We start from the raw sequence: 14811 nt of genomic DNA, 5'->3' as shown, positions 1-14811 counted from the left end.
GATTCCTTCCAGGACTCTTATAGACTTTGCATTCAGAATGTTCCCATTTTCATTGTGTTGTACTGATGATAATTTAAGTATTAGGGGAAAATCCATTTATAAATTAAACAAAATGACTTGATATCCATCAGTCCCCTAGTTCATCAAGCTGTTCAAACACGGGGAAGATTGGCTGGTCGGCCTGGGTCTTCCGAGAGCGCTGGTAATTAGATCTGCGAAGGATTTATTCTTTGCTGATTGGGGCTTTAAATTAATTGAAGTTCCACATTTGTGGTTTTGTCCTTTTTGTACTTTTTTAGAGGAGATATTTCATATTCTTGTGTGGTGGAGTGCTTGGCCAAGCAGCAGTGGTTTAAATGTTAATTTTTCTCATGAGAAGTTTAAGATTTTTAATGAATCAGGGCCTGATTTGAAGTGCAAAGTTTTATTTGCTTACTTGGAAAATTATTTTTGCACTCTTTAAAGATGCTTGTACTTTACTTGATATGTTGTTTTAAAACAGATTTGCAACACAAACTCATTTTATAGAAAGAAAAGTGGAAAAAACCTGTCTTAAGATTAATACTAAAATGATCCTAAGAAAATACTTAAAAATAATCACAGTATGTTTGCTCACACAGATGGGAAAAAAAAACATATTTGCCTTTTTGGAAATATTTTAATTCCATCTAAAACCAATTCATGTTTCCTCGTGTAAGTTAACTGCCCCTTCTAGGGCATAATTCTGCAACATTGGTGAGCATCTTTCTCCAGTGAGCACCAGGCATGAGAAGACAGAGTATTTAAGACTACTCCTTACCATTTAAAAATGAAAATAATTTTGTTCCCGGGGAAGTCTTATCTTCTACTGTTGCTCACTGACTTCGCTGAATAGATATGTCAGTGAGATCATTGAAACTGCATTTTCATCATGAAAATATTCATATCTGGGCAGATTTGAGAAACAGCACATGAAAATAGTTTTTACTCTTTCCTGGATTAGGGAACCTGGATTGCTCATATTCCTCAACACTCAATGTATAAGAATTCAAGTTTATAAAACGCTCGTTGTTTCCCTGACTCACAAACTCTCAAGTTTAGATTATCTCCAACCTTCAACCAGGGAAGCCAACCCTCTATGTCAAAGCCCACAGCTAACCTTCCAGCAGAACTACCCCACTGGGAAGTTCAGAAACCTCAAGGCTGCCCGTTCCATTGGCCAACAGCTCTGAGAGAAAAGTTCTCTGAATATGGAGCCAAAATCTAAGCTTGCTGCAATTTCTCCTCACAATCCCAGGTCTGTCCTCCGGGATCTCATTTCAGCTCTACTCCTTCCTCTCTGTCCTAGCCTCTCAAATACATGAAGTCAGATATACAAAATTCTCCCTCCCTCCTGCCTTCCTTCTCCTTTGCAGGTCAAAGAGCCCTTATTCAATGGCATGTTCCTGAGAGCCCCAGCCATCCCTCAGTTTGTTAGTGACCCTCTAAGAATATGGTTCTGAGAACTCCCGTGCAGCCCTCTGGATGTATTCAGACTAGTACAAAGCAGAGGGACTATCTCCTCTCTCAGTGACCAGATCACACTGTTGATTCATATTGAGCTTGATGTCTCCCCAAACACATGTTAAGGGTAACTTGTCACTTGGAAAAGACTTTGATTGGGAGAAAAAAATCCACAGCCTGTAAACCAGTTCTGCTGGGATATCGTAAGCTAGAGTCAAAATCAAACTGGTTTAAGATTGATTATAAGAACTCTGGTCAATCCCGTGCCTTCCAGGAGGCTCCACAATGCATAAAACAATTCTAGGCACACTGTGAGGAGAATGGCGTATCTCCTTTAAAGCTACTCTGTCATTCAGTATTGTAGTATGGTTGACAATTTACTTGGGTTTCTTTCTCCTGCCCTCCCAGCCTTCCTGGAGCCATCATAACTAGTAAAATTGGAAATTCTGCTTTCTACATTTCTTAACCACTGGGGCTCATTAGCAACAGTGGCATAAGGGTTTCTCCTCCTTGATGAAGAGTATAGCTCTTACCATTACAAAATGTGAAAATTACTTTGCCTTAAAATTCTGTAGCATTGGTTATTTTCAGTCTTAGGCTTAAAAGGCAATTAGATTGACTGCTTTAAATACTGAAAAGCAGTGTAGGGTGCTACCTTTAACTAAATATCTTCACTAATGCATATCACTGCTCCAAGGGAGTTACTTAAAAAGTTCATGTCAGGCACTACATCCCAAAGCTGCTTATGTTTCTTAAAGGCTGAAAGAATTTTAACAAGATTTCCTAATTCTTAATAATACGAGGGGACATTTTTGAGGACTTGTTCATTGCAACATAATCTTTTAAACTCTGATGAAACACAGATTCTTTTTTAAATAGTAGTGTAATTTTGTTGGAAAGGGGATATCAGTATGTGGTGATTATGAAAATGGAGGTATGGACTTTTTCAGAAGTCCTGATGTGTTCAGTGTAGCATTACTAAATGACTGAAATCTAAATAACATTTGGCATTATAATAAAAGGAAATAAGTGACTAAACCAGCCTAAGAGGCAGTGATACTGTGCCATAATAGGAATTCTCTTTCTCTGAACTGCCAGCCCTGTGATTGTCTTGAACCAGTCTCAAGATAATGGGGGGGGGGGGGGGCAGGGACTCTCTTGACTGTTGAAAGTCCAAATAAATCTTTTACACATATGCCTAGTTATTCATAGTTTAGTAAATACTACTGTATTCCTTTTAGAGAAGTCTTAAAGCGGGCAGAAGAAAAATACATGGGTGGCCTTGTTTGTAAAGTTATAAAGTTCTAGAGTATCTATGGAGGTTCTAACCATTTTGGAAGAGACTGTGCTGTCCTGTAGGCTCCTGCACCAGGGGGAGCACAGAACCTCTGGAACGGGATGTCTGGGTGGCCCCTTTTCTAGATCTGCATATATCTTTTCATTACTCTTAATGATTCTGTAATCTCGGGATTATGAGTGCTATCCTCTTCTCTTAATAAATTTCAGTGCTGCATCTTTAAATGCTTAATAAATAAAAAAGCAGCTCTTTAAGAAATCCTGGAGGAACTTTAAAAATCTCCTGATAGTCCTTAGGTTAGGTCATAAAATTGGGCTTTACTCCTTTTTTATTTCTAATTCTAAAATTAATTCATTCTTATTGTGAAAACTTTAGAGAATGCAGAAAACACAGAATAAAGACCACCAAACATCCCGCTACCCCCAAATGACCACTGTTCCTATGTATATACTCTATGCCTATCCTTCCAGATTTTCTGTTCCTATATATATAGGAACATATACATACTTATATATATGTATGTAGTATTGGGGAGGGGGTCATTGTCTGTTTGTCTGAAATAAGATCATAACATACAGGCTTCTGCCTTTCCACTTAACCTCACAAGCAGCTTTCCCTGTCATGTTTCTCACTTTAAGATTTTATTTATTTATGCCCGACGCGGGGCTCGATCCCAGGACCCTGGGATCATGACCTGAGCCGAAGGCAGACACTTAACTGACTGAGCCACTCCAGTGGTTTGTTTCCCACTAGCTAACAATCAAGTCCCAACTGTAGGAGCACTGGCAGGAGTCACACACCTGGGTCCTGCTTCAGAGGGAACTTAGCCAGGACAAGAGGTTCTTGCAGCTTATTGAATGGGTACAAGCTCATAGAGAGAGAAATCAATACTGCACCAGGATTTAGACAACTGAGCAAAACGTATGAGACAGTACTTTTGGTCAAGAATAACTACAGCAGCATGGCTCACCATTGATTGTCTAAAATAAAGGTTATCATGCTCCGTCTAAAGTTTCAGACAGACCTGCCCTGTTACGGGGGGGGGGGGGGCGCGAGGGGGGCGGGGAGTGGTGAAGGTAATCACTGTATAGTATGATCTTAATGCTATTATGCCCACTCTATGTCCTGAATATTTTAAAGACAAACAAAACTGAAGCCGTCGAGTCCTTGTCTGAATGGAAATAATCTGCATTTTCTACTTACGCGTCTGTGCCGTGGTAAATTTGATCAGCACTTGATTCTACAGGAACGCAATTCCTCTGAATTCATTAGCCAGTTCCATAATAAGTGATATAATTAGATGCATAAATGTTTAGGAATAACAATAAAGAATGTAAAAATTTATCTGAGGATCAGATCGTTATTTTGTTTCAAAAACTGCTGAGATACACTTGTACCTTTAAGGGTGAATTATCTACCATCTAGTATAGGGTGGGTGGGGGTGGGGGATGTTGATTTTTTTTTTTTTATTGGTTCAAGTTTCCTATCAATGAACTGAATTTAGAAGTCAGGCAAGGGAAACCATCTTACTAACCCCACATCCAACCTCGGCCCCCAGACAATGTGACTGTATCTACAGCACTTTCTGCTGTACTGCAAATGTCAAACAGAAGGTGTAATGGATTTAATATTAGCGCTGGCCAAGGTGTTGAGGGAGCTGTTAATAATGTCACTCCAGTTATTGATCTGAAGCCTTTAAAAATCAAAGAAAAGTGAGAGATCCCCTACTGGGGAAAGGCACACAGTGACTGGTTTTTATTGCCAATGTATTTCTACATATAGAGTGGCAACTTTCTGGAATTATGTTATCACCATTAATCTCTGGGATTTTTGGACTCGTTATATGGTAAGATAATATCATGGAGACTGCTCTGCATGCTAATGCTCAAAGATCAGACCAAGTTCCTTTAGACATCAACAGAGCTTGAGAGTGTGCATGGTAATGACAACATTCAAGTTGTCTACTGTGAGACTTTGATTAGCACTAGATTTACTCTTGATGGCAATGTTGGCTCCACCGGAAGTATAAAATACAAACCCTCGTCCCTAGGGTGAGCTGCACTCGCCCTCTGCCTTTCTAAAACTCTGACTACGAACCACGTAACCACAAACCACACAGTGACTCACTTGAGACAGAAATGAATTTTGTTCTTCACAATTAGTGTACGTTTTCAGGAAACTGCTAATCCTTCCATCTGAATGGCGGTTTGTATGCAATGAATTTCTGCTTTCCATGGTCCCCAACTAATAAATGAAATTAAAATGTATAATTTATGTTGAATGTTTATCAAACTGTAAACACACATTTAATTCCTTTCCATATTCATACAACATAAGCAAAGATAAATCCACCAGATAATGTACCACGGTTATCTCCAATGGATTGAATATAAAATGCATCTCTACTGTAGCAGTGATCCAGACTAGTTCACGATTACCCAACACTGGCCTGCCCCCTCTTAATACCCACATGCGCACGTATGTGTCAAGTCTAGTAGTCAGAAGGCAGCCTAACAAAAACTAATCTTTTCATAACCCAAAGAGATCATCATTTATGCATAAACTCAGCTTTTATACCAAAAAATACATACACAAAATTATTTCCCTTAGCTATGTCATCGTTATTTTGAAACGAAATAGAAATTATCTTTTGCCACTCCCGAATGAAGATGACGCATCCACGCCAAAAACAAGTCAGTGCTATTCCGGAGACTGCCTTGTCAAACTCAGAGTGCTTCTTGTGCCTCAAAAAACACTACCCCGAGACAGTACTATTTTTCTCCTGCAGAAAGAAGACTATTTTTAAATGTCACTTTTATCCCCAGCTATGCTAAGCAAGAGCATCTGGAACTGCCACAGAAGGGAATCCATATTTTCCGGAGCTCTCTTCTGGCATTCAAGGCCTAGGCACACATCACCTTAATTGGTGTGAGCTCACTTTGATGAGCTTGTCTGTGCGTGATGAGGACATTTCAAAGCGACCTTATACTTCTAAGATCTTGCCTGAGGGAGCTCAAGAAAAGTCAGGTAAAATCTCTTCTTCCCACCAGGCTGTGCCGGCCTAGGACCTGAGCTCAGCGCTTCCAGGCCAGCTCCCAGGTCACATGGCAGCAATGCATGACAACATTTCCGGGCTTGACACCCTGACCCGTCGAAACCATGGTGGTGACAACAGCCTCCCTTTTGTTCCCAGAGAAGATGTTGGATCTCACCAGAGTTCTGCATGCCATGCTGAAACAAACTTTCTCTTCCCAGAGTTAAATCACAGTGGTTGCAACTCAAAAAAAAAGTGCAGCTTTTATATAAATTAACATCATGGTATTTAAGGGGTAGCAAATGGTTTGTTCAATAATAGAAGCACAGGACTCTTATCAAAATACACAATAGTTTTACTCCGTTTATATGTAGCATTTTTTTTCCCTAAACCTTCTAGTCTAGAAGATCAATTTTTTAAACCCATTATTTTTAACAGTTATTTTATATAGCTTTCTAGGTCATAATTTTGACTTTTCTTTACCTATGGTGATAAGGGGTACATTTTCAGAGATTCTAAGATGAAACCCAAGACAGCTTGTTAACGGATGGCCTGTCCTTCTTCATTAAAACAAACCAACATTGGGGAGGGTATGTGCTACGGTGAGCGCTGTGAATTGTGCAAGACTGTATGTCAGAGGGGGAGACGAACCATGAGAGATGATGGACTCTGAAAAACAAACTGAGGGTTCTAGAGGGGAGGGGGGTAGGGGGATGGGTTAGCCTGGTGATGGGTATTGAGGAGGGCACGTTCTGCATGGAGCACTGGGTGTTATGAACAAACAATGAATCATGGAACACTGCATCAAAAACTAATGATGTAATATATGGTGATTAACATAACAATAAAAAAATTTAAAAAAAAAAACAACAAAAAAGTGGCTGTCTTTGTCATTGGATGATCGCAAATTATAGATTCTATTTCTCGAATTCTTACCTTGAACAAAGCACAAGTTATTTGCTTTTTTTTAAATTTTTTATTGTTATGTTAATCACCATACATTACATCATTAGTTTTTGATGTAGTGTTCCATGATTCATTGTTTGTGCATAACACCCAGTGCTTATTTGCTTTTAATACATATCGCTGCACAGAAATTTCATCCCTGTCCAAATTATACCATTCCGAATTCTTCATCTGCACTAAACAGCAGATTTACGAAGGATCCGTTACCTGGCATTGACTGAGCTTTGCAGGGTGCACAGATCAGAAGAGGCAGAGCTGGCTGGAAACCATTTCCACCCCTAGTGAGCAATCTACTCATGATTGCTTGGGGAAAATACTGGAAATATTGCTTCTGTGTAAAGTTTGCAACTTCCAGTTGTCAGCTCTTTGCCAAGCAGTTATTCCCGAGTACGGCGTTAGAAGCGAAGCGCGCTCAGGCCACTGCCACACGGCTGGCACTCACATCCTGCCTGGAGTGTGCGGAGCACAGAAACCACTGATTACAGGAGTTAATTCACACACTGTCCCTCTGAGCAGGTCAGTGTGTTAGCCCTATTTTACAGATGGGGTGGCGGGGGAGCAGGGAGTGATGGAAATTCCAAGTGGCTTGCCGCAAACCACACATGTTTTTCAGCAGCTAAGGTTAGAGTAAAGGGTACGATATGAGGGTTGGAGTAGGTACAAAGCCTAGGAACTGGATACAAAAAGGAGACAGAACCCTGATAGCAGACCTCCAAGCAGACCCTGGAGAGGAATTTTTTCCAAGAGGCTTCTGGCATCCAGAGAGAAACCTAACTATCCCCTTATGCAAATAGTTCATTGGCTAAATCATATTTTTGTTAAATATAGTCTCTCACTTAGGACTAAAATCCTCCATCTGATCCTTGCTCCTTCCTTCATCCCTACACTGAAGCTCCTCACACCACAGTGAACAGTAGCATCTGAATCAATTATAGGCAAAATTCAGCCCTGAGTCTCTTGGTCCCCATTAGCTGCGTGCCTCCTCAGCCAAGAGCACAGCCAAAATTGTCTCTGTGCATTTGACCCCAGCTCTGCCTCAGGCTCTGGGCAGCTTTTCCAGGCTCTTCCTTTCAGAACCAGTCTTGCAAGACGGGCATGATGTAGAAAAAGAACAAGAAGAACAAGAGGGTCCATCAGGAGTCAGTCATATCCTCCTGGAGGTATCTGTTCAGGAAACACAATCATAGTCTCTTGGGACCCATGGAAAACATCGCCTATCTTCTGTTGACAAAACTAGCTTGAGAGAAGGGAAGAATCGGTGTCTTTTCTGTAGTTGTTATTAACTAGAGTGAATTCTTATTCAAGATCCAGGCCCACCTGATATTAGAGATTCTATAGACTATTCAGTAACCATTGACTGCGTATCTGTCATGTGTCAGACGTCATACGAAGCACAGAGGAAATGAAGATAAAACTCCTTGCCTTCCAGGAGCTGACCATCATGTGAGGGGGACAGATTATTACTATGATGCAGGAGTGTGATGATGACAATCAGGACACTTTGGTGTATGGGTAGGGCAGCATTGTATTACAAGCCACTGCTGTTGGCATTCCTGGGAGAATGGTCTCAGGTTTGAAATGTCAACCCTGAAATTAACAGCCCACGAGTGTTGCTTCTTTGGGAGGGAGCTGCTTTGACATGCCCAAACATACATAGACCATGACTGTCAGGGACTCTGATGCACACCATCAAGGCCTTTTTGGTTGGCTTTTGTTTTGTTTTCTTCATTTAATTAACCTAAAAAATGTCTGCTGCATGATCGGTTCACAGGAATATTCGTTCCTCTGACTATTGCTCTTTTTGGCTCTGTAGGAGGTAGAAGATATGACACCTGCCCTTAGAAAACTGATCATCATCAGTAGGAGACTTACACACAACAGCCAGAGGAATGAGAACAACAATAGTGCTGCTACCCTCAACTGGGGCATAAAAATGGCAAGAGGTATAAGAAGTCAGGGAGAGGCTCAGTGACTGTGAGAGGCTTTGATGAGAAGGGGTGATTCGCATGTGCTGCATGAAAACTGACCTAAGAGCAAAGAGGTAGGATGATCTACCAGGGGAATTATCCCAAGTGGCCCAGTGGGTTGCATTTGGGAGGCAGGAAGGAGCCCTGTCTTCCTCACTGAAGCAAAGGTGCATGCCCATCTAGGATGGAGCCAGATCCTAGAGGAGCTGGAATGTCAGGGAAAAGCATCTGAGAATGGTATGAGATCCTGGCTAAAGACTGACCAGGTATAACTTACTAAACAGAGCAGTGACCCAATAAAAACATTATTTTATCATTTAAAAATACAAAAATAAATTTTGAGTTTGGAAGGATCCTCCTTTGTGGGTCATCTTTTACGACCAGCTGTGGACTCTTGAATCCCTTATACAACATAACTTCTAATATTCATTGAACGGTCACCTAGTGTCAGACACCCCACTGAACCTAGTATATGAATTGCCTCACTCATGCCTCACAAAATACAATGAGGAAAGTAGCATTATTTTTCCCATTTTATAGATGAAGAAAAGAAACTGAGAAAAAAATATTAATGTGGAAAAATCACACAGTTAGTAGGTAGAAAGCCTAGGATTTGAACCCAAGCAGCCTGACATCAGAGTTCCCATCCTTAACCATTCCATCAAAGTGTTTCTCAACATCTATCTAAAACAGCTGTCCAACCCCTAACTGAGACCACATCCTCCATCCTTCCCAGGCAGCTCTGTTAGAATAGTCTTCCCAATGTTATGTTGATTCCTGTCTGCAGGTAGCTTATGTTCACTGGACTTGATACCTGATCCTTTATTTTGTCAAGAACATGCAGGATGTGTTGAATAGAGCAGACTGGAAGTAAAGGAAACCATTCAAGAGACCATTTCTTTAATCCAAAAGTAGTGGGTAGATCTTGAGAGGAAATATTGAAGGGCCTTGCAGCAGAAGAAATGGTGATTTGGACCTAAGGCAATAGAAAAAGGTAGAAATGTACCTTGTGGTCAGTCTTTAGCCAGGAGCTAATAGTGGTTAATATTCTAGAAATTATGCAAGTCTCACGCTTTCACATGATTAGGATTGATGATACCATCTGTCCACTCTTTTTTATCAACTCATAATAAAATCTGGAAAAATTTGAAAATTACAAAATTACATATGCTATTGATCATAAAATATTAAGATATAAATTCCCTTAGGGTTCAAAGCTGTTCCTCTTTATGTTTTATTAAAGTGTATCATGTGCCTGTGATAAAATATCAGTCTACTGGTCAGTGCTGCTTACTTGTCAGGGGATTTCCTCTCCAAATAAAAATACCAGAAAGAGCAATGGTAAAATTAGTGACATCATAAAAGATTAAAACTCTGCTTTCCTGTGTCCAGCCATGTGTTTATTAAATGGAGCGAGTGTTGAGGTTGGAGGAGAATCAAAATTAATCTGTTGATCCCCTAAATTACTGTTAGTCAAAACGAGGCAAAAATTGATATAATTGATAATATAAAAATGAATTAAAAATTTGACTAATATGTAGGGAAATACTTTCCATTTCCCAAAAGTAACATAAAAGTGTAAAAACATAAGCCCAGTAGTCTAAGATTTGAAAAACATTCACTCATTCATTATTTTAGTCGTTCAGTCATTATTCATTGCATGTGCATGGGTCAAGCTCTGTTCCAGTTCTTGGAATATACGAGTTACCAAGAAGGTCCGTGCTCTCACAGAACTTATATTTCGCCAACTGATGAGATGGAATCAAAAGGATCTCTGTTGAAAGATTCAGTTCACAGACATCGCCACTTTATAAACAAGAGGTAAATCTATACATCAATTTGTAATAGACCTCTTGGCTTCTGCTTTCTAGAATGCAGAGCTGACACAGATTCTAAGCCAGTACTTCCAAAATGTGTTCATCGTACCTGCCCTGTGAGATGTTCTTTGTAAAAAGGGTCCCCTAAAGAGCAGAGGGAAAAGCTTCGTAGCATATCTTCTCACTGGACAGTAACAAACATTAATTTAATGAACGTTTGAAATTTCTGTGATCGATAAGTCTATTTTGTTTGAACTCATCTTTCCCAGTTTATTTGACTAGGGGTAACATTTTTTTTTAGAGAGCGAGGCTTCTAACACCCCAGAAACACGTGATTAAGCACACAATTTTGTTTCTGCCAAATGGATGCCACTCCTTCCCATCCATGCCTGTTCCTTCTTCCAAGACACCCCTATGCAAGCAGGATCACTATCTAACCACCCCACCCAGTGCTCAAATATTCTAGTTCCTTTGATAGCTCTCCCAAATATTTCTCACTGGTCTTCAGGGTGCCCTTTAAGCTTTCCTAAACGTGAGCTCCTAGGTCAATCTAGCTCGTATTCAACTGTAAAGTTTTAAGTCAAGACCTGCCCGCTCCAAGTTTCACCATTTTTAGAGCAGCCCTGAGCTTTCATTTGCAGTGTCTCATATCCATCCCGCTTTTACCCTGCCCTCCTATTCATTTACACAGGCAGAGCACAAGTCTCTGATTTCCCACTCACCATAGCAATACACCGAGAGGTTATGGTGGAAGAGTATGATTATGGCTGCCCCGAGCTCTGTCCGCGGCTTTCCTCCCCCGAGTGATAACCCCAACCAGTTACCACTGGTTGTAGATGCAAGGGCATTATGTCAGAGCTGTGGGACAGGAGACGCAGTATGGCGTGGTCATCAGCTACTAGGTTGTTTTCTCTGGTTTGTGGCAATTTAATTCAATTCTCTTACCCATGTTATGGATTTTAAAAATTGGCAGTCTTGTTAACTTGCAGGTTACTCTAATAACTAAGAGTTGATGACAAAAGATGACAGTCCTAACCCCAATTATAGAACGCACCCCTTAAATTATTTCTGTAGTAGTTGCAAATATATAAGCACACAGGGTCTTAGAACCAGACGGCTTGTGTTCATGGGTTAAACTTCAGGCTCTGTCACTTACTAGAAATGTGACCTTGAGCAGGTTAATTAACTTATACCACAGTTTGCCCATTATACAATTTTAGTTCTCTGTATAGATCGGAGAATCGGGTAGGAATAATCACCTGTTGGTTTTAACCTCAAAAATAAATGGGCATATTAGCATACCTTATAAGGGTGTTGTTGAGTTTATACATTTAAGATGCTTAGGGATGCCTGGGTGGCTCAGTCAGTTGAGCGTCTGACTCTTGGTTTCAACTCAGGTCATGAACTCAGGGTCATGAGATTGAGACCCGTGTCAGCTCAGCGCAGAGTCTGCTGGAGATTCTCCCACTATCTTACCCTCTGCCCCTCCCCCTACTCACGTGCTCTCTCTCTTTAAAAATAAATTTTTTAAAAAATAAATAAAATGCTTAGAACAGTAATATGGCACATCATAAGTATTCAGCGAGTATTATCATTATTATTAATCGTGTTGAGCTAAGTATTCTCTTATTACCAAAGTTATTCCTTATGGAAAAGCTAGCCAGGGGTTAAGTGACATGAAGTTGGCATCTGTACATGTAAGGCTTAAACTTGGGCTTCATTGACACCATGTTGGAGTTATCTGACTTAAAGAATTCAGACTCTACATGGATCACAGTACCCAATAGGTGTGCTTCTGAAAGTTCCTCCCTCCTTCCCTCCCTCTCTCCCTCCCCCTTTCCCCTTAAGTGGAGTCCTCTTGGAAAGCCTCCGTTTAAGAGGAAAGACTCTTTCAGAAATACATAATTTACCATCCTCCAGCTTCTCTAATGCACAGATTCTGTTTTGCAAATTCACATTTTTTTTGTATCCTCAGTTTTTTTAAAGCATAACAGAGGCACCTAATTCCTGTTCTTGGAGGCCCATCCCACTGTTTCTAGATTCTGAACACCAAAAATATACCTGCTGCCTTCCCCTTTTCTGAGGCTAGCTTGGAGGCTGCCCAGGTCCACTTTGGAATAGACCTTGATGTTGGTCTCCAAAGTTTTACAGCTTCTAGCCTGGCCCATTAAAATGTGTTCTGCTTAGGACCCCATGATTTAGCCCACACATAGCATACACAGTGTGCTTGACTGCTATTCTCCCTCTTTATCTGGCTGGGCCGTAATGACGTCGCCACGGCCACAACACGGATCATGCTCCACAAGAGACTAAGCAACACAAAACTGGATGTTAGATCTCCACAACCTGTGGCTCCTTTTACCATCAGATCAGCTTTCACGCATCCTTCTGGTCTATGCTGGGGAACAGGTAGGGGTACTCTGCTGTTGGTTTGAACTTTAAATGAATCCGTTTATTTTGTGTAGGAGGGCTTCAGTTCATCACGAATCTTGAGAACTGAAATGAGTGTAGATTTTGTGGAGTGTTTCTGTAAAAGCAAGAGAAATGCCCAGATGCCCCAGCCATAGGTACTATATATGGACTTAAATAAATAAATTAAGAAACTCATTTCACATAGGCCACCAAGCAGTCATGAGATGTTAATGACTTTTAGTCACTGCCAACCTGGACAAAATTCAAGCCAATGACCTATGGGTGAAAGGCTCTGTATATGCCATTACCAATCCCCTGAGCCATCCCATTGTCCCTGACAAGGTATTTTATCATGCCTAGTACAGGGCAGTTCGATAGTCCAGGTTCCTATACCATCAGAAAATCTTCTTCCATTTAAAAGAGAGCATTTTAAAGAGAGGCAGACCTCATTCCTCAAATAAAGAAGCAATTGCAATTAAAAAAAAAAAAAAAACTTCTGGAAGAAGGTTCACATGGGTATACCTACACACATATACACAGCATTGAGGTTTTTTTTTAATTCCAGTATTTTTTCATCATGTTTATTACTCCACTGCACATTTGATTCTGCCTCTGGATATCTAGTAAACTGGCATATCTTGGAGTTCCATTAAAAAAGTCATTAGTTTTAGTTTAACGTTTGTATAAAACTGATTTCGTTAAACCCATGGTGCTTTCTTTCCTAGCTTGTTTTTAAGTGTCATAAATAAATGACTTAAGTGTCCCACAAGACAAATGTTCTTTAATCATCTAATGCACTCATTTATCCTAAGCCTTAACCTTAGTCCTAAATTAAGTCTGTTGCAAAAACATAACTTCATCTAAAAACACCCATCAATCCTACATGGTTTTGATAAGCACATTTAAAAAACATAAACAATCAGACAGTTGTCAATCTGGGTGAAGCCCCGTCCCATTTAAGAGTTACTCACCAGGAGCTATATTTCATGCCCATACTACCGATAGAATTATAAAAGAGAAGGGCTGGAATTCGGGTCTTTGCTGAGACCTCATACTGTGAAACTGGAAGGGGGGGATGGGGCTGTGGTTTACAAGAGTATAAAATGAAGCAGACTAGACAAAAGATAATCCTTAGTCCACATCAGATACATTCTGTTTTACTTGTTTTGGGAAGCTATTAATACTTTGACAATGTTGTAAATGCATTAAAATTTCATGATCACATATTTAGTAAATTGCATGTCATGCCTTTGATTAATTTTCATTTGTTCATGGTCCTAAAAATCTGTCCAAGAATCTGGCTGCTCAGAGCTTTATACGTGAGTAATTATCACCGAAAGGTTTGGTGCAAGGAGAAAAGCAGGGAGAGTTGGATGGAATAAACCCTTGACTAAATTGGGTACTTAGTACCTCGTAACTAAGAATTCACAGTTTGGTGGAATCTTCATTTTGAATGATTCCCAGTTTCATTCTGAATTCATATGTCTTTCATTTACCAACAGTGCCCTTTCACAGTAGGGCAAAGATAATCTTCCTATTTTTCCACAGGCTTCCATTGGTCCTGCAGAATTATTACCACCGAGCCCCTTAGGCTTGCTGGATGCTCCCCCTAAACACCCCCACTGGGGCTTTAAAATTTTTTTTTAAATAGATAAGAGCATTCAGCAAATAGCTAGATTGAGAATAAACTCACAAATTATCACCAAGGCCCTTCCTCTGCCATAATTTGTCAAATCTGCTGATAGGAAACAAATTCTATTCATAAAGATTTTATTTGCGGGGGGGGGAAACTCTTGTGATTTGGTAGCAATTCAATTATAGTTTTGTGAGATAGTG

The 14811-nt window shown here is 40.2% G+C and overlaps 1 protein-coding gene across 5 annotated transcripts in view; it reads left to right on the top strand.

The window, feature by feature from the left end:
- NPAS3 (neuronal PAS domain protein 3) overlaps window positions 1-14811 on the top strand; it is an 832468-nt gene that overhangs the window by 710853 nt on the left and 106804 nt on the right. The window lies entirely within an intron of this gene.

Source organism: Eumetopias jubatus, unplaced genomic scaffold (genome assembly GCF_037043125.1).
Source record: "Eumetopias jubatus isolate StellerSeaLion01/CBP00866 unplaced genomic scaffold, mEumJub1_p1.0 scaffold_7, whole genome shotgun sequence".
NCBI lineage: Eukaryota > Metazoa > Chordata > Mammalia > Carnivora > Otariidae > Eumetopias > Eumetopias jubatus.
This window is presented reverse-complemented; position numbering and strand designations above follow the sequence as displayed.